Source organism: Achroia grisella, unplaced genomic scaffold (assembly GCF_030625045.1).
Source record: "Achroia grisella isolate CSIRO2021 unplaced genomic scaffold, CSIRO_AGI_Agris_v1 utg478, whole genome shotgun sequence".
Classification (NCBI taxonomy): Eukaryota; Metazoa; Arthropoda; class Insecta; order Lepidoptera; family Pyralidae; genus Achroia; species Achroia grisella.
This window is the reverse complement of record NW_026712882.1, coordinates 3,559,059-3,581,359: the sequence shown is the minus strand read 5'-3', so window position 1 is coordinate 3,581,359 and position 22,301 is coordinate 3,559,059. Positions and strand designations below refer to the sequence as shown.

Below are 22,301 nucleotides of genomic sequence, written 5' to 3'. Positions count from 1 at the left end.
CAGTCACTTATGAGTTATATATTAATAGCTAAATGGGTTTTTCTAGCTATTACCAGAAATGAAAATGTATTTTATATTCGTAATACTTTATTGGTACGTCTTAACAGAACCTTGGCCAAGACAAGAATGAATAATTACCTCTAAATATCGTTTACAGATCAGTTTTGTACCCTCACTATTTTAATAAAAATTATAAAACTAACTCGGTCGATATCAATAACATTACTTCTATTTGTAATTAAACAATTCATTATTAATCAGCACATATGATCATGTCAATATTCCATTATTATAAATATATCTGCTATACAACTCTGTATATTTATTATCGTAACTGTTATAATCTAACAATATATATTTAGATGAAGATAATAAAAAATACACAAAAATAAGTTTTTATCTGTATTTCTGTCCTTATATACAAACTCATTTAAAAAGAATAAGAGCTGAGTTTCTTTCTGTCAGTTCTTAGTTCCAAAGCACTCCGAACTGACGATAGATTTGACGTATAAGAGTCTGTAATAGACCTACATGAATAAATATATTACACATACAGACTTTTAGGAATACCTAAAAAACTATTATATACATAGAAAACACCAATACTAACAATCATACTCATGAATACAAAAGTTTTATGCTGTGCGAGGAACCGAACCCGCAACCATCGGACGTAAAGCGGTGTGCTAGACCGCTAGACCGTGAAGTCGTCAAATTATATTTTGAAAAAATCGACTTTAGGTACAACCCTTACAAAACGCCAATTTTATATGTTAGGACCTAATTATAAAACATGGTTCAAAATAAGAAAATGTTACAGTAAAGTGTATGTTACCATTAAAACTATACTGAATCCTTACTACCCCGTAAGAATGGTAATTAAATAAAAGCTTTAATTATACTGCTACATAATATACCAGACGTACATACACCCGTAGTGGCACCGCAGCGAGCGGGCAGGCTCCTTGATTTACGGTCCTAAATACATACCCGAGAAATTATTCCAGGATCGTGATTTACTAGTCACGCGTTTTTACCTGCATTATTAAAACTATTCGTAAGCGAAAACGATCCTTATTGCATTGTGTTAAGGTTAGAAATGTATGATGTTCCCGTATTTTCAACACGTTCATTTTGTAATTGCATAGGCAAGTCGTATTCGCAGCTACTAAGCGTATGTTTATATATGTAGTTGACTAGTCGACTTGACCTGACTTCGATTCTGTATGTTTTTTTGTATGACATAGTTTCTGGTTTCCGATTACATTCATCTTAATCCTCACATTTTTTTTTATTTTTCGGACTACTCTAATGATGTTGGCCGTAGCTGGCCTTTACAGCTTCACCGGACGTTATGGGGCGAGTGCAGATGGCACTCCAAACCCGCGGAAGGACTTATGGAGCGGCTGAAGGACAACTCCTGCCGGACGGATACGACTTTAGTCTGAGGGCACCACTAGGGGTTCGAACCTCGGCTCAGACCGTCGTAATTTCGATCCCCGTTTGAATTGGACGGGGGATCGATCGGAGGGGCAAAGTCGCTGTCGCTGTCTGTCCGTCTCTATGTATGATTAATTCTTTAAAACTACGCAACGGATTTTGAAGCGGTTTTTTTAGTAGATAGAGTGATTCAAGAGGAAGGTTTATATGTATAATACATGTACACCCGAGCGAAGTCGGGGTGGGTAGCTAGTAATATTATAAACGTTTGTAAGTATGGATGTTTGTTGTTGAACGGATTTTGATGAAACTTTTCAGTAATATAGCTTATAAATCAGAATAACATATACAAATTTCACGCGGAAGAAATCGCGGGCTCAACTAATCTATTATAAATCCCGAACTTACAATATTCCTGAAAACATGCACTAGCCATTCCACCTTGATACGTCTGTATATTTACAGCCATTAATCGTATCACCGCTGTCAGGGGAGAAATGCCGCGGGCGCGTGTCTGGGCGGTCGCGCGATCGATTCCCGACGATACAGCGGCATACAGCTCATGTGAATCGGCGTTGAAATTATTTTACTGGGGAAGACTTTGTCTAAAGTTGTCTTAGTAGTGTCTAAATCTTATTTATTAACTTTAATGCACATAAACATGTGTACATATGGCGGACTTAACTCCTTGCGGCGTTATCTACCAGGCAACCATGAGTGGTGCAGAGAATTGTTGGCGATGCACTAATATAAGTAAATGAGAAATGTCAAAAAATAAAAATATATAAATATAAAGCAAGATATTTATATATAAATATAAAGGTAAATGTTATATATAAACAAATACATAATGATACGATAATAAAATTATAAATACAAACTCAAATTGAAAGTAAGAAAAAAAAGAAAATGTAAAGAAAACTATAGGGAAATAACAGAAAAATAAGGAGAAGGACAGTCTAAAATAAATCTATTTCGTTCTTACAATGATGCTTTAAAAGGTCATCTACAGCCAATTGTATTCGAAGAACCGATGCTCCCTGGAGTAGACATGTTCTAGAGTGGAGACAGCGAACTGGTAAACGTAGCTAGGTGGGGCGACGACGAAGAATTGCGGGTAACAACTAGAAGAGAAGGGCTGAAGATCGTGCTCTCTGGTGTGCCTTGGGAGAGGCCTATGTCCAGCAGTGGACTGCAGTTGGCTGATGATGATGAATTCATATTTAAATGCCAGTTTATTTACATCTTATGCTTACATAGGTGTGTATGTAAATAAAAATCCCGTGCATCTAACTATTGCCATGCTTGTTTGTCATTTAAGTAATCACGTAGTGAGTAATAAATATCATCATCATCGTAACCTGGAAGACGTCCACTGCTGGACATAGGCCTCCCTCAAAGATCTCCACGGCGATCGGTCCTGCGCTGCTCGCATCCAATGCCTTCCAGCGATCTTGACCAGATCGTCCGTCCACCTTGCTGGAGGCCTTCCCACGCTGCGTCTTCCGGTCCGCGGCCGCCACTCGAGGACTTTATTGCCCCAACGGCCATCTGTCCTACGAGTTATGTGCCCTGCGCATTTCCACTTCAGTGTCGCAATTCTTCGGGCTATGACGGTCGCTCTGGTTCTTCTGCTGATCTCCTCATTTCTGATTCACACAGAGAAACTCTGAGCGTAGCCGTCTATTGCCCTCTGAGTGACTTTGAGCTTGTTCATGAGGCCCATAGGAATATGAGTTAATCATATTTTAATATATTATACATTTGGTTATTTCACTCTCATCTGTTAATACGCATCTCTAGATACAATCAAGTATTACAATTCCGCAATATTCATCGTTAAATGAATTTTACATACTCAATAAATATTAATATTTTCTTTCTTTCTGCTACACAGTCGTAGCTCCGCTACGCTCTCGTAGTAACGTAGCCGAAAAACCTTCGTGTGTTAGTTAAGTTAGTAAGATATGTTAGGACGGCACTAATCTTGTTACTGTTAACTCTAGAATCTAGATTTTTATAGTTAGTAATTAGTTAAAAATTACATAATTATTATTATCATTACATAGTACAAAACAAAGTCGCTGTCGCTGTCTATCCGTCACTATGTATGCTTAAATCTTTAAAACTACACAACGGAATTTGAAGCGGTTTTTTATTAGATAGAGTGTTTCAAGAGGAAGGTTTATATGTATAGTGCTAGTAATATATATATTTGACTTTGACCACAATTGAAATGTAATGAATTATTTGCTAAAGAAGTTATTAAAAGAAAGTCAATCGAGTGGCCTAATTTCTGTAATAAATATGGTAGTGTCTCAATTATTGCTTTTAATATTACTAAATAATCACGGTTATATAAATTATACGGGTTATTTTTTAACTTTACCTTGGACAGTAATTAACATTTTTTATTTTTATGACGGAACAGTTCCAAAATCTTACAAGCGCTGATAAATATTCAGTCAATTAAGTGCCTTATTATCTGTTATAATATTTCAGAAATATTGTCTAGAATATCTGCCCATCAACCGCCTTCTGTTCTTACCTGATGGTTAGCTGGTAGAAAATGCCATGTGGCATTAAGCACGCCAAATTGTGCAATCTTTAAAAGTGCAATAAAGAATAAATAAAATAAATAAATGTTCAATTGTTCTTAAAAATTTAAATATTTATTTAAATACACTTTCTTATTTTTGTAAATTTTATAACGGGACCGTTTCAAAATCATGCCAGCACCATACAGAATATATGTACATGTTTTTTACTTGTTGGTGTTTCAGTGACTAGGTTTATTTTCTATTATATAGTCTTACTACAAAATTGCCGTACACACTATACGTCATTCCACACTACGTTGATATTCTAGAAAGATCTACGACCCTCATAAAGTGCCTCATTAAAACATTATCTCTTGAGTACCTCAAGGCACCCACCTGGGACCTATCCTACGCACATTTTAATAAGGCCGTAATGACGCCTACAGTTCGAGATGGGTATTAAAATCATACGGTTGTATTGTTATTGGAAATTGAAAATGGCAGGCAGGTATTTCGATGTGCCTATAAATAGTTCGTTCGCTTCTTTGTTTCATTCCAGAAGCTTCGCCAAGTTCGGTTCCAAGACTAGTTTCGATCAGGGTTGCCAAACAGAGTTTTATTTTGTTAGTATGTCTTAAACGTTGATGACGTGTGCCTGACTCCCAAGCGTCCGTAGGCTATGGTAACCGTTTACCATCAGATGGGTTGCTTGTTTACCACTGTTTAGTATAAAAATTATAATAATACTCAAAAAAATACTATGCCGATTTAAAAAATCCTCATCTATAAATAGCTACATTACGAATTAGTAATGTAGGCTGTACGCGAACTGTGGTGTGGGAAAATAACTGTAGTAATCAATAAGGAAATGGAAGTCGACAACCCTGTTTTCGATTGCGCTCCTCACGGGCTCAGCGCTTTTTTGTTTTCTATTTGTTTTAGTTGCAGACGAGTTCTTATTGTTAAAATTAATGATATCCTGTTTCTTTTATTGGATTTAGTGCCGGCAGTTGAGGAAAACGTATAAGTAGCAACTCGTTTTACTGTTGCAAACTTCTGAACACCGTTTGTTAATTAAATCTTTACTAAAATTATAAAGGTATTATTTGATTGTTTGTATGTTTGAGCTATGCTCGGAGTTTCTATGCGTGATCGAAATCACGAATCAGAAATGAGGAGATCCGCAGAAGAACAAGAGAGACCGAAATAGCTAGAAGAATTGCGAATCTGAAGTAGCAATGGGCAGGGCACATAGCTCTTAGGAATCTGTCCTACGAGTTATGTGCCCTGCCCATTGCCATTAGGGCATTGGCCGTTGAGGTAATAAAGTCCTCGAGTGGCGACCATAGACGGGAAGACGCAGCGTCGGAAGGCCTCCACCAAGGTGGACCGACGATCTGGTCAAGATCGCTGGAAGGCGATGGATGCGAGAAGCGCATGACCGATCGTCGTGGAGATCTTTGGGGGAGGCTTTTGTCCGGCAGTGGACGTCTTCCAGGCTGAGATGATGATGATGTTTGAGTTAAACCTTAAAACAATTTAGAAATTACAGGATAAAAGGCATGATTTTTATTGGATTTAGTATCGGCAGTTGAGGAAAACGCATAAGTAGCAACTCGTTTCACTGTTGCAAACTTCTGATCACCGTTTGTTAATTAAGTCTTTGGTGATATTATAAAGGTATTATTTGATTGTTTGTATGTTTGTGAAGGATAAACCCTAAAACGATTTAGAAATTATAGGATAAAAGGCATGACATCATGATATTACTTTGGACATGAGTGTAATAATAATAATCTCAGGACAATTCACACAGCGCCATCTAGACCCAAGTTAGCTAGCTACAGCTTGTTTTATGGATACTAGATATCTAATACAAATACATAGATATTTTTTTCGTAAATGCATACATATTATACATAGAACACCCAGACTAATACAAACAATCATAATCATGAATACAAATGTTTGTACCGTGCGAGGAATCGAACCAGCGGCCGTCGAACTTACAGCTAAACCACTAACGACCGAGGTCCTTAATATAGGTATATCTTCATATACAACATGAAATAATAAAACCTCTGAAAGTTAAGTTTACGACTTCTTCGAATATATAAGAAGCTCCAGATTACAATAATCCATACAAAAGATTTAGTGACAGAAAAATATTATTATAGCTATAAAAAATGTATGTCAAAGTCCCTTGAAAATGAAATGAAATGTTTCTTCAGAAAGAACGATGACCTCTGGTATGGGAGTTCAATTAGTTTAAAGTAATTTAAATTAATGTTAAAATGGACTCATTTAGAATTTAGCAACGGTAGACTCATCTGTCTCGTGGATACAAATATAATATTAATATTTTATTGTTTGTTAATTTATTTCCACTCATGTGCAGCCTATTTTTTAGTAACAGTCTTTTCTAAGGTTGTCTAGAACAGATTGTGTTAGTATCGTCGATTATGTTCTTTTATTTATAACTAGCTACACCCGCGACTACGTCCGCGTGGTATTTAACTTTATTTTTCTAAAATAAATGTAGCCTAAGTTACTCCTTATTACATCAGCAACCTACCAAAAAAAGTCCCGTCAAAATCGGTCCAGCCATTTTAAAGATGACAGACAAGAATTATAAAAAAATATTTTGGTGTATGTACCGTATTTATATTCATATGCATGTAGTAAAAAATGGTTATTTCAATATTACACACAGACACTCCAATTTTATATATATATATATATATGTATAGACTTCTATTGTACATACAATAAATTATTACAAACAAATATGCATTGTATGTAAGCTCTCGGACAATTCTACAATCGTAAGACGGAAAAATGTAAAGCTTGGCAAAGCAATCAATCAGGGTGCACTCTTACCACTTTGCGGGGACACCGCACGAATATCTAATTTTGTTTGTCACCCCCAAACCAACCCCCGGTACCTGAAGGCTACCGCGCAAGCGTCAAACACCCTAAATCCTGGCGGACGTTTTGATGGATCACCCTTAATGACAAGCACTGAAGGGGCAACGGAGGGCTGCCAAATGTTATCGATATTTGGTATCGATAACATTTCATTGTTATTACTGGAAATTGGCTAGATAACATCAAATCGTTAGAATTCATGAGGGGACTGAAATGAGAATGAAAGTTTAATTTTCTTTTCATTTCACTAAAATTATATACAAGAATGGAATTTTAATTTTCTTTATTTCACTAAAATTATATACTGCAAGTGTGAGAATTAGATGAAGATTTATTGTTAAATGATGAAAGAGTTTTTTTTTATAAATTTACGACTATAATATTGTATATTTTATAAATTGAATTTTTTTTTTTGTACAATGGTATAAATTAATTTCCTTGTAAAAATTAACCCTCTGAAGAATGAAACAAAAAAAGTAGAAAATATTGATTATGCGAAAACTATAGATTTCCAGTGAATTTATACTATTATTATAAAACTTTTTAATTATCGAAGTCATTGTTTAAATATATTTAAGCAGAGGATGATATAATCGCCCTCAATTTAATCATTTTTAAATACACACGTCAAAAGGAACGTGTGATGTTTAGAAATAATTAATATTCTTAGGTAAGATAAACCTGAGAATGCCCTGTTGATAAACATAGCTAACCTAGAAGATTATTTTTTTATTTACCTACATAATAATAATAATAATAATACTGGACAATTCACACAGGGCCACCTAGACCCAAGCTAACTAAAGCTTCTTATGGATACTAGACAACTGATATTTCGATACATTTTTTTTAAATACACACATAATATACAATCATACTCATGAATATTGTCATATTCCGAGAAATCGAATTTGCGACTTCGGAAAGTGAGGTGGTATATTAACCGCCAGAATCAAAGATCAACGTGGCCTGCAAAGTAATTGTTAATAGTAAAGTTTTGTTTCATAGAAAGTCTATTTGACTAAATATTAGTCTATTTTACTTTAATAGAAGATTGTGGCGAAATATGTGAAAATAAATAACATATATTCAAAAGAGCAACGCACAAGTTTTTTACTCATTCTTCTTGTGATGAGTCTACGGTCCGAATGAGTAATAGAATAAAAAAAAACTATTCAAAAGTGCTAGTATTCAGTTTATTGGAATCAAGATTGTTTCTTTGCCTATCAAGTCCTTAATTATCAAAACTGTTTCAAGTGTAAAAGTCACTGTATCTTCATAATGTTATATTACTAACATATAAAATTATTTACGCAAGGTAAATTATCGATATCGGTAAAACAAACAACTTTCCCATCTCTCGACTAGCATGCGCCCTCGCTGCATGAACAGCACTCGGTACAATTGTATTAGACATTAGCAATTCGACCGATGTATTTATTGTGCTAGCTCTGTGTACATTTGTTTTTTATATTCTATCGATATGCAACTTACAACACTAGCAATCCTTTAATATCAAAACATACTTCATCTTCGTATTAAATTGTTTTGTTAAAATACAATATTATTTACTGCAAACTAAATACCTTATCATTACATAGTATAAAACAAAGTCACTGTCGCTGTCTGTCCGTCCCTATGTATGCTTAATCTTTAAAACTACGCAACGGATTTTGACGCGGTTTTTTTTAAATAGATAGAGTGATTCAATAGGAAGGTTCATATGTACAATACATGTACACCCGGGCGAAGCCGGGACGTGTAACTAGTTACATAGTATAAAACAAAGTCGCGATCACTGTCTGTCCGTCTCTATGTATGCTTAAATCTTTAAATCTACGCGACGGATTTTGGAGCAGTTTTTTTTAATAGATAGAGTGATTCTAGAGGATAATTATATATGTAATACACGTACACCCGGGCGAAGCCGGGGCGAGTAGCTAGTAAAATATAATATAACAACTAAAATATATTATTAAAAGGAGTCCTTTTAGGCAACGTTCCATTGATACTGGCAGTGTTCCCTCTTTGAATGGCTAGACGAATTCTTTGTCCGAGGTAGCTGCCAGCTCTTCAGTCTCCTGTGATATAGACTAACCTTTTTATTATTTCCTTAAAAAGTTTATAGTTTCTATTTAACTTTTCACGGATGTTGTAGTACAGGTTTTTCTATAGTATAGGGGGCAAACGAGCTTGCAGCTCACCTGATGGTAAGTGATTACCGCCGCCCATGAGCACCTGCAACACCAGACGAATTGCAAGTACGTTACTGCGCTTTAATAACAAATCGATAGAAAAATTAATATGTATTATTGTAAACATGTATAACATTTATTTGAAAAGAATACGAGCTGAGTTTCTTGTCAGTTCTTCTCATCTCGAAATCATTCCAAACTGACGGTAGATTTGACATATCATAAGCCTGTAATAGACCTACATGAAAAAAGATATTTTGAATTTGAATTTGAAATTGTTTTCTTGAAGGTGTGATTACCATATTTTGTACATAGGCGACGGTTACCGTTTACTATCAAGTGAGCCGTTTGTTTGTCATTTCAACTATATATAATGACGACTCGTTAAAATCTATATCGGCAAATTTATAAATTTAATATATATAAGTATATTCTAATTTGTTCTATTTTTCAAAATAGAGCTGTGCCCTTTTTTTGAATTATTTTAGTAGAAAAATTAGGAATATTTACAGATGGCAACACTAATCTGATAGCAACATCTGCAATTAAACTGATGTGTATATTTCGTGTCGTGGATCATTATTGCTTTGGTACAAAACGATGTAATGATACGGTATCACTTATTATTTATTCAGAATAATAGGACCGGAGGGTGTTGAACTTGCCTTCAGACTGCTCCAACGTGGATCGATGAAGGCGTTTGAAAGGAGTCTATCAGTTCCATCATTTAACACAGTTATAGCACTTTCCGTTTTATATTAAATAACTAGCTGTGCTCACGGTTGCACACGCCTGAAATTTAGCTTTTGGCAACTTCGTCTGCATCAGAAAGAAAGAAAGAAAGAAAGAAAGAAAGAAAGAAAGAAAGAAAGAAAGAAAGAAAGAAAGAAAGAAAGAAAGAAAGAAAGAAAGAAAGAAAGAAAGAAAGAAAGAAAGAAAGAAAGAAAGAAAGAAAGAAAGAAAGAAAGAAAGAAAGAAAGAAAGAAAGAAAGAAAGAAAGAAAGAAAGAAAGAAAGAAAGAAAGAAAGAAAGAAAGAAAGAAAGAAAGAAAGAAAGAAAGAAAGAAAGAAAGAAAGAAAGAAAGAAAGAAAAATATTTTATTCAGTGCAATGTAAAAAATAAAATAAAATCACACCTGACATTTATTATATTTCGCCAAATTTACATAATGTATTTTTCAATTATAGCCTATGTGTTATTCTGATGTATAAGGTATATTATAGTAAAGTTTCATTAAAAGCCATTCAGTAGTTTTTGCGTGAAAGACTAACAAACATTCATTCATAGTCACTAACTTTCGCATTTATAATATTAGTAGGTTCTAGGTGCTGAAAATGAATGTGGATGGTTATAAGGGCAGAGAAAGGCCGAAAAAGAGATGGACTGTGTGAAAGATGATATGGTAAGAAAGGAAGTAAATGACGAGATGACTGCGAACAGGGATGAATGGAAGAGAAAAACATATTACGACGACCACGAATAAATGGGATAAGGAAGAAGTAGATGATGATAGGAGCTAAAAATGATTATGAAAGTATATTACAAAAATTAAAAAATCATTTATTCATGTAGGTCATTTTAGCCACTTATGAACGTTAAATTTTTTATATTATAATTTTTTCCCTACCGTCCATCTCAGTATATGATTAAATGGAGAAGAACCGGGCAGGAAACTCAATTGATTTTTTTTTAAAGCCAGTTAATATATAATGTATATTTATATAGGTGTCTATGTCTAACATTAAATGAAAATCCAGTGCATGAACAACTATTGCCATGCACGCTCGTCATTCAAGTAATCGTTTAGTGAGTAATAGACTTTGCTCAGTAAATATGATTTGACAGTTGTTTTGAATTTATTTAAAGGTAATTCCAGAATTTCATTCTATCTTATTGTAAATTTTTATATCTATTCCCTTAAAAGACCTATTGTATTTTTTAAAACGATACTTGGGGACAGCAAGTTTGTCTTTAAATCTAGTATTAATATTATGAATATTGCTGTTTTTTGGATATAGGTGTATATAAATTGAGAAGTAATATTGAGAATATTTATATAGTACTCTAGGTATATAGAAATTGGGCTATTATTATGAAAGTTTCATGAATTCTATGAATGTACACAGGAGCTCATAAAGTGGCTACAAATTGTACAAATTAGTAGGCACTGGTCCCTCGTTAATTACTAATTACAAGAGGGAGATAATAGGCGGGGTGATGCTGCGGCTTTGTTCTTATATGCGTATTGTCCCCTTTGTAGAGCTTCCACGTATATACTAAACTAATTTTGTAAACAGGGCCCGACTATGGCGCACTTGTATAAAAGTAATAATAATAATCGTGAAAAACCAGTATAAGCTGTTAAAATTAAGAATAATAATAGTAATATATTTAACTCCACATAAACATTAATTATCTAAATATATATAACTCAAAGGTGACTGACTGACTGACATAGCGATCTACCAACACGGATAAAATAGGGGATGAAAGTTTTTATGAAACTTTGTCAATTTTAAACCGATCGGGCTGAGACTTTCCATGCATAAAGCTACTATGACGTAGGCATCCCCTAAGAAAGGATTTTGTTAAATTCCACCTCTAAGGAGATAAAATAGGGGATGAAAGTTTATATGAAACATTGTTAATTTTAAACCGATCGGGCTGAGACTTTGCATGCATAAAGCTACTATGACGTAGGCATACCCTAAGAAAGGATTTTGGTAAATTCCTCCCCTAAGGAGATAAAATAGGGGATGAAAGTTTATATGAAACATTGTTAATTTTAAACCGATCGGGCTGAGACTTTGCATGCATAAAGCTACTATGACGTAGGCATCCCCTAAGAAAGGATTTTGTTAAATTCCACCTCTAAGGAGATAAAATAGGGGATGAAAGTTTTTATGAAACTTTGTCAATTTTAAACCGATCGGGCTGAGACTTTCCATGCATAAAGCTACTATGACGTAGGCATCCCTTAAGAAAGGATTTTGTTAAATTCCACCTCTAAGGAGATAAAATAGGGGATGAAAGTTTATATGAAACATTGTCAATTTTAAACCGATCGGGCTGAGACTTTGCATGCATAAAGCTACTATGACGTAGGCATACCCTAAGAAAGGATTTTGGTAAATTCCACCTCTAAGGGGATAAAATAGGAGATGAAAGTTTGTATATATCTTCTTAGATTTTCGACTGATTGAACTGAAATTAATGATTGGAGATACTATGATGAAGACGCTCGCTTAAATTTAAATTTTTTATTTTATTTATACGTAACAAAAACGGCCTCGGTAGTCAAGTGGTGTAGCACACCGCCTTACTTCCGATGGTCGTGGGTTTGATTCCTCGCACGGCACAAACATTTGTATTCATGAGTGTGACACGGGTGTAAATTTAAAAGGCTCTTTTAGAATGCATTAACACTCACCTTCACTACTTGCAGCTTCCCCCCAGGCCCAACTAGACCGGGATAAACCCATTTCTAATACAATTCACTTTAGTCTCCAAAACACAACCGGCGCGCCCTGCGCTTGTAGACTGAATGCCGCGGCTCACCCAACGAAAGAGCATTATTCAACTACCGACCTCCGTATTTATAGACCGAAGTCAGTCTAGTAGGTCGGTCTATAAATACTAGATGGCGCTATTTACAATATTTGTTATAATCTTTACATTGGATACTTCATTAGTACTAAACACAAACTACCTTCTTTTAATATCATTTTAAAATATCGGAGTTTTCTACAATATTGATGTGAACTCTAACACTTATGAATAAAAAATATATAGATGCATGTATAAAAATAAGGATTGAACAATTATTTATAGCAGAAAACACTAACTACTAACACCTGCTCTACCCCAAGCAAAGCCGGGACACCAGTGTAAAGTGGCAGACAGACTGATTTCAATTAATTGCATTTTTGGATGTAAAAAATAATTATTTTATGTTTATTTTTAATTATGGTAAATTAAGTTTAATTATATGTACATTTTATTTGCTCTTTTTTTTTTCGTTTGTTGTTTATATTGTATTTTTTACATTGCACTGAGTAAAATATTTTTCTTTCTTTCTTTCAAATTAGAAAATGTTTGGAAAAAAACTAAGTTTCTTTTTTACTTTTTCAGGTGACTACGAAAAACGCATACAGCAAGAACTGCTTCTTCGTCATTATATAGTGGTAAGTTTTGTAATTGAATTATTTATGTATAAATATACTTATGGTCGAACACTTCGAGTACGTTATGGTTTAAATGTTTACTACCCAGCATACACCCCAGAAGTCGTAAGTTCTAATCGTGGCGACAAAAATTTTTTTTGTTAGGAGCTATAGTTTGTATCTCCTCAGGATGGAGTGTAAACTTTCCAAAGGAGATATTACGTTTATGCATGAGTGGGCTACAACTAGAGAATACGATACCGATTAGTGATTTTAATCCCGGGATTTCTTGATTACTGAAAGATTATCTTTCAGTAGTTTAGCTAGAGGATTTCTCAGTTCCGGATCCCGGAGTCCGTCCCGGGATCAATTTCGGAATGCAGTGGCAATGAAAAGTCGTTAAATTATTTTCAATCATTCTATTTTTATTTTGGTAATAGGTGATAGTTTCATTCTAATTGCTTCTAATTTCATAGAAGACTAGTATTTGTAGTCTACAAATTGTAATACATATTTGTCACATAAAATCCCGAGATTTCGACCAGGATCCCGGGATCCCGAAACCGGAAAATCCTCTAGCTACAACCACATAGGTTCTCTATATATACAGTCAGCTCGTGACCACGGCTAGTGCAACCTAGTCGAAACGTCGAGAGAGGTAAATACCTTTATTTGCCATAAAATTTGTTCGTGTTAAGACCCGGTTAATAACATAAATAATGTATATAACCACGAAAGTTTAAAAATAACTATAGGTTCTCTAGTTTCCCATTACAATTACATAAAAAAAATGTAACATTTTTGGACCAATGTGGCCCACACCTCAGCAAGTGGTAAAACAAACAGACAGACATAAAACAGCGGACGGATGTCGTGGCGTCATTTGCGCGGGCGCATCGTATAAATCGTTCGACGCGCGCATTTCGCTGTCAGCGCGCGCGCAGCGAAGTTAACGTGTCACAGGTTCAGTGCTGACTAAACAAACACGATGTGATTTATTTTAACTTATATATACACTATCGCAGTTAATAAACAAGTTTTTACTTCACAAATGAATCGTAACACATGGTACTTAAGGTTTAATAAATATAAAAAATACCTTTTATTAATCATTTATTATCATTACATAGTATAAAACAAAGTCGCTGTCGCTGTCTGTCCGTCCCTATATACATATGTTTAAATCTTCAAAACTACGCAACAGTTTTTGAAGCGGTTTTTTTTAATAAATAGTGATTCAAGAGGAAGGTAGATATATAAAATACATGTACACCCAGGCGAAGCCAGGGCGAGTAGCTAGTTTATTAATATAAGAATGGAATAGAAATTTCTAAGTAATTTCTAATTCTAAGAAATTTCTAAGTAGAATACAATTTTCATGAGTAAGTTTAGTTAAATAAAGAATTTAACTAACTCATGTACACAAATGTTTATGTAGACTATGCGAGGAATCGAACCCTCGATCATCGGAGTGCTAAACCGCTGTACCACCGGGACGTCTAAATAAAGAGGGACTTTGGATAATATGTTATAATACTATATTAAACAGATATTAAATATTATTTTCATCTTGGGAATAGAATTTTTGTTTTATATTATTTGACATAAATATAGTATATATTACTATAAGTTGTAGTATATAGTTACTATACCATTTCGCGTGGCCATACAATCAAGTGACGGATGCAAATGTGTACACAAAACAAATTTACTGCAACTCGTGCGCATCTCAACACATCGGCATACGACGTGGGTGGCCTCTCAGCATTCGTCCTGTGTTAATTTTGCAACATTGTCATTTGCTATAAGAAAACTGTTACATTGTTGAGATACGGTTAAAGAACTAATTTTTAAGAACTAACAATAAGACAATATATAATTATATATATGTCAAATCTAAATATATATAACTCAAAGGTGACTGACGTAGTGATCTATTAACGCGCAGCCCAAACCACTGGACGGATCGGGCTGAAATTTGGTGTGCAGGTAGACGTTATGACGTAGGCATCCGCTAAGAAAGGATTTTGATTAATTCTACCCCCAAGGGGATAAAATAGGGGATGATAGTTTGTATGAAACTTTGTCACTATTAAACCGATCGGGCTGTGACTTCGCATGCATAAAGCTACTAAGACGTAGGCATCTCCTAAGAAAGGATTTTGATAAATTCCACCCCTAAGGGGATAAATTACCGCGAGCGAAGCCGCGGGCAAAAGCTAGTAAGTAAGTAGTTTTAATAGATAGAGTGATTCTAGAGGAAGGTTTATATGTATAATACATGTACACCTGTTAAAAGCCGGGGCTGGTAACTAGTAAAAAATAAATGAATAAAAATTGATCAGAAAATAAAAAAATGTTAGCGGTGGACACCCCTAAGTGATACTTAAGGGTGTGAAAAATAGATAGTAGTCGATTCTCAGACCTACAGAATATGCATATAAAATTTCATAAATATCAATCAAGCTGTTTCGGAGGAGTATGGTAACTGACAGTGTGACACGAGAACTTTATATATAAGATACAAAGTAGACAAAGTTGCGGGCTAAAACTAGTATTTAGTGAATGGTAAACGACTCGAAACTATCGGATATTCAAATAAGAACATGTGCGTAATTAAGTTAGTTTGTACCCTTAAAGGGTCACATTGAGAAAACTTGTAAATTAATACTATGGGCTGCATCAGGACTTGCGGTCTCTTGGAGTATCCTCTGCTGATTTGTACCTACTCATAGTTTAACTATTATTTACCTAAAATACACTTTATAAAAAGTCATCTTGCTGCGGTTTTTCTTTATGGATAGTAATGGTACGGTTGACTTGCCTGCGCTAACGGGGCACCAGTGGAGGATGATAAGATGAGCATTAGGTCAGGTTAATTAGCCCATCATGAGATATCCGTCAGGAATTTATCATGATGGTTTCCAGGAACCACGTGGAGGTCAACTTGACACAGTACATGCGGTTTTTTTAATGAATGGTAATGGAATGCTGCATCGCTTGCACTATTGCAGTGTTGGAGGAAAGGTGAGCATGAGGTCAGGTCAGTTAGCTCATCATGACATGAATATGTCATGATGGGCTAATAATCCCAGTGCTAACAATGTACGCAGTTCCCCCTGGAAACTATTCATCAGGAATTTAACAGGATGGTTTCCAGAGGGAAAACAATGTACGCAAACTGACCTCATGCTCATCTTATCATCCACCACTGGTGCCCCGCCAGCGTAAACCGTTAATGTAGCACCATTCCATTATCATCCATTAAAAAAACCGCATGTACTGTGTCAGGTTGACCTCCACGTGGCCAGGGGGAACCGCTTTGCTAGCAATAGGGTCAACAGACCTCATTACTAACAATCCTTTCCCCCCCCCCCTCCCCATCCTGCTGCAGATAAAATAGGGTTATGAGGAGTAGGATAACCTCATCTTTTGTTGCGTTTTTCGTTTAGACAGTATACACACACTCGCGACCATGTCCGTGTGGAAATTTAATTTAATTTTCTAAATTAAAACCAGCCTAAGTCACTCCTTATTACATTAGGTACCTGCCAAAAAAGTCCCGTCAAAGTCGGTCCAGCCATTTCAGAGATTAGCCGGTACAAACAGACAAACAGACAAAAATTTTATAAAATGTTATTTTGGTATATGTACCATATTTATATACATATGCGTGTAGTAAAAAACGGTGAAATAACCGTTTTATATTTTTATATAGAATACAAACAGACACTCCAATTTTGTATATATGTATAGATGCACAACAAGGACGTATTATATGTAGTGGCGTAAGACCAAAATGTGTGCTCAATCACGATATGATGGTAGGTAATCCCTTACCGCCGACATTGACCATACAGAGAGAAACCGCGGCCCGTATTCATAGTCCACTACCTAAAACTTCTATTCACTTATTTAATTAAGTCTCGTATTCGTGAATTACTACACATCCCAAAGAAAGAAAGTAGCGGACGCTTAATAAATAAATATAATATCTTAGTAATATTATAAACGCAAAAGTTTGTAAGTATGGATGGATGTTTGTTACCCTTTAACGCAAAAACTACTGAACGGATTTTGATGAAACTTTACAGTAATATAGCTTATACATTAGAATAATATATACATGTAGGCTATAAGTTACACGCGGATGAAACCGCGGACACAGCTAGTATTTTAAATAATATTGGTTAATATTATTAAATGCGTATAAATATATAGCGATATATAATATATAGCATATATACAAATAAATAAAATTTAAGTGTCTGTTTGTAATTTTAAATTAGCAGCTTTTCACTAAATGCATATGAAAGTATATACGGTAATTACATAAAAAGATATTTTTTTTTATCTGTTTTTGTTCTTAATACAAGTTTCCGAAACGACTGGACCAATTTTTACAGGACTTTCAATCAAATGTTTATACGGTACTTGCAACAAAAAAAGTATTTTTATATTTTATGTCTGTCTATTTGTTCTTGCTGATCTTGGAAACGACTGGATCGATTTTTACAGAACCTTCAATCGCAGATAGCTAATGTTATAAGGAGCAATTAGGGTAATTTTATTTTAGAAATTTAATTTATTAATTTTAGAATAGAATAGATTAGAATAGAAAATCATTTATTCAAATAAACTTACCTTGAAGCACTTTTGAATAGTCATTACTTTATTTTAATCTACCGCTCATTCGGAAAGCTGTCTCATCACAAGAAGAACGAGCTTGAAATTTGCGTGTTGCTCTTTTAAATAATTTTATTATTTCTTTACATTTTTAAGTTTAAGGGGGTCTTCCTATGTGACGGCCTGTTTTTTAGGGATATTTTAGGATTTTTTTTTCTACGACCAGTAAATATTTAGAGCTTCAAGTTTTTTATCATTTATTAACACATATTTGGACAGTATAAATATAAAATTTCAGCTAAAAATATTCAGTCAAACTAGAGTTACAGCGCTCTGAACACCCCCGCCTCGAAAAAAAGAGCTCCCACTTCCTCCACGATTCCGGCTGATCGGCTTATCTGAAAAAAAAAAAAACGGCGTTTTAATTTGTAGGCTTAAAAGCACGGAATGACCTATAATCAAATTAATATAAAAAAAATTGGATTTTTGATAGACATTTGAAATAAAAGTTGCAAATTAGGCGTTTTTTTTTTGTTTTTTGCTATAAAAAAATCGAAGATTTGAAAATTTTCGATTGATAATAGTTCATTCCATGCGTTTACATATATTGAGTGTGCCCTGTAAATTTCAAGTAATTCGGTCCAGCCGTTTCTGAGATACAATGGAGGAAAGTTTGAAAAACACAGTTTTGAGAAAAACGCGTTTAAAGTTTCAAGTCCGTTAAAAACTATTAAAATATCAACTTACTCTCAATCGGCGATGCCTGGTCCATAGAGTATTCCTTCCTCTTCCTCGTGAAACTCTTTTAAAGCAGATTGTTCAGCTCTTGAGTCAATCCTGGCTTGTTTAACGACATCACTTACGCGCCGCTCAGAGCGTAAGATTCGCTTTTCATCCCGTTTCTCAACATACGCTTGGGCTTCACGACCAACAGGGCATCCCATAATCGACATAACTTTTAAAATACCTTGAAAACCTTCATTAAAGATAATAACTGCTAAGTAGCTAGCAATTTCAACAACTTTGGGACCAGAATGAAGATGTTTAGGAGCGAAAGTCCAAATCAAAGAATTCAAAGATTCGTTATTGTTTTGTGTCTCTGCTCCTAAACAACGAATTAATAATTCGTCTTTCGATAAATCTTCGAAAACCGGTTTGATAGCTTCTTGGACTTGCGGAATTAGAGGTGGTTTATCGTGATGAAATTGGTCCAGTTCATTATTAGCTTCAGCCTTACGCCATTTACACCAACTGTCTTCGCCTTCTGGACAAAATTGATGCTGAGGGTTTTCATCAGAAGAACATTTGTGATAGTACGTTGCTCAAACTTCCTTTCTCATATCTTCAAAAATAATTTGTAGCTGTTGCTCTCTTCGAAGTTCAACCAAGACTAAAATAACTTCGGTAAAATATTATAACAATAGAAATTTCTGTTTAAGTCTGTAGAAACGTGTCTAAACTTGTATAAACAAATATATTAATAAAAGGGAGGCCAGGTATAAAGCCGACGGTACACAATAGGCCCGGTCTCTAACTGCCAACTCACCGCTCTTTCTTTTACCTGCTGTATCTTTAAAACGACTTCGAATTTTCTAAAATCGCTTTACTACCGTATTCTAGACATGTAAAGGGAGCAATTTATGAAAAAAAAAAAATCGATTTTTTCAACCCATCACATAGGAAGACCCCCTTAAGTGTGTGAATACAAACCACCATAAATATAAATAGAGGTATCAAGTGACGGGGTTTAAGAAAACGTCATTCCTCTTACTATAAAATAATATAAGAGTGCCTAACTATAAAAATATAATAAACGTTTAGGTGGATATAACAATCAAATTTGAAGAATGTAAATTAACAGTAACATATTTAGTGGAGTGTATACTAAGCTATTAAGTCCATGATTCTATTTTAATTATTTTCAACAAGGGTGATGTAGTTTGGAGTAGCAATTTTCATGTGCGTGTTCACGAAAACTTGTAATTCTGTCAGTTGTTCACAACCTATTGTACAAAGTTTGCTTATTTTAGAACTAGATGGCGCTGCACCATATGCCCAGTGTTATTTATTTTATTTATTAAAAGAACGAGATCTATTTTTGAATTTATACAAATTTTGTGATATTTGTTTTTGTTTACAACCTATTGCACAAAATTTGCTACTTTGGAGCTAGATGGCAATGTGTTTTATGTTCAGTGTTGTTTAATTTATTTATTGAAACAACGAGATCTCTTTTTGATTTTATACAAATTTTGTAAAATTTGTTTTTGTTTACAACCTATTGCACAAAATTTGCTTATTTTAGAACTAGATGGCGCTATAACTTATGTCCAGTGTTGTTTATTTTATTTATTGAAACAACGAAATCTCTTGTTGATTCTATATAAATTATGTAGAATTTGTTTTTATATATTTTAAAGTTTAATGAATTTGTTTTGTAATTCAACTAAATATATCTGTTTTAATTTAATGAAATATAACCGGACTATAGATAGGATAGCGGAGGTGCGCACACGCATCTCGTAACACGATACACGTGGAGCACCGCACTCCTCTATACAACAACACTACTCTGTTATACCTACAAGACGACCTCTTAATCAACTATCTGTATTATTTACTATACACCATGGTACTTGGCCAATTATATGATCACTATTGGTACTGGGCGACCACGCCTAAAATTGATCATCATCATCATTGCAGCCCGGAAGACGTCCACTGCTGGACATAAGCCTCCCCCAAAGATCTCCACTACGATCGGTCCTGCGCTGCTCGCATCCAATGCCTTCCAGCGATCTTAACCAGATCGTCGGTCCACCTTGCTGGAGGCCTTCCCACGCTGCGTCTTCCGAAAGACGTCGATGATAAAATTCATCACTAAAACTTATAATTATTTTAACATTCAGTGAGACTAGACAATAATGTTAAAGACTATATTAATCTGAACTATTGAGTTTAGATTTACCACAGACTTTAACAATAAATAAGTCATAACAATTAATCTGTCTAAGTCAAATACATTTTTCTTTATTAATTTACTAGCTACTCGCCCCGGCTTCGCACGGGTGTACATGTATTATATATATAAGCCTTCCCCTAGAAACCCTCTATCTATTAAAAAACTGCTTCAAAATCCGTTGCGTAGTTTTAAAGATTTAAGCATACATAGGTACGGACAGACAGCGACAGCGACTTTGTTTTATACTATGTAATGATTGTATTTTTTATACGTATAAATTTAAATAAATATTAGTATTCTGCACTTCTCTATATAAACTATAAGTGTGCGAAATTTCATACTTCTCAGTCTGCGAAATTTTCGCAAAAAATTTTTGCTTCCCGTATCTTATTAATATCATAAACGCGAAAGTTTGTGAGTATGGATGTTTGTTACTCTTTCACGCAAAAACTACTGAACGGATTCTGATGAAACTTTACAGCAATATACCATATATAGGTTTTTAATTACTGAGTTTTTTTAAGGACTGTATACTTTATATTTTATTTTTAGTTATAAGAGAAACTAAGGTCCCTGATTGTAATGACATATATTTAAAATTGACAATAAAAAAGGAACAAAGTATAAAATATTTAAAATATATTTATAAAAAAATATAATTATCATATACTGAGGTGCGTTATGTACATAGGCTATAGACCAGAATAATATATAGGCTATAAATTTAATGCGAGTTAAACCGCGGACAGAACAAAATTCAAAATAAATTTATTACGTATATATATATATGGAATATGGAATATATCCCTTTTAACCTTTGATGTATCCCACTCTGTTCGTATTGGGTATGGTGGGATATAATTAATTACGAGTACGTAGGTAATTGGCTATTGTCTTATACATATTTAAAGTGTTTCGGAGTCAAATCACCAATTCTCTGGTTTGATCATTTTTAGGGTACCAGATAATATCTGGGGCGGCGACGAAGGCCCCAGTTGCTAGCGGTACCTCGCGGAAGAACTAATTTATTAAACAAAGCGCTCATGACACTCGCACTGGCCACTCTCAATAAAAAAGCAGAAAGAACGGATTTGTTTATGTGTAGTCTGTGTGAATTCACAAGAACAACATTGTATGTTATATTAACGAACATGTATAATATAGAATTAGATACACTATTGTATTGGGCTTAGGCCTGTAATAATAGTTGTGTAAGTAAATAAATAAATAAATAAACTTATAAATTTACATAATGAATTATGTATAGATTTACTTTAAGCTTATACATCATCATCATCATCATCATCGCAGCCCGGAAGATGTCCACTGCTGGACATAGTCCTCCCCCAAAGATCTCCACGACGATCGGTCCTGCGCTGCTCGCATCCAATGCCTTCCAGCGATCTTGACCAGATTGTCGGTCCACCTTGCTGGAGGCCTTCCCACG

At 34.5% G+C, this 22,301-nt stretch overlaps 1 long non-coding RNA gene across 1 annotated transcript in view; it reads left to right on the top strand.

Moving 5' to 3' along the window:
* The window catches only part of LOC131845597 (uncharacterized), an 87,874-nt gene that overhangs the window by 29,045 nt on the left and 36,528 nt on the right, over positions 1–22,301 (top strand). Inside the window, exon 2 of the long non-coding RNA XR_009357641.1 lies at positions 13,235–13,287. This is a non-coding gene — a long non-coding RNA (uncharacterized LOC131845597). The remainder of the gene's footprint in view (positions 1–13,234; positions 13,288–22,301) is intronic.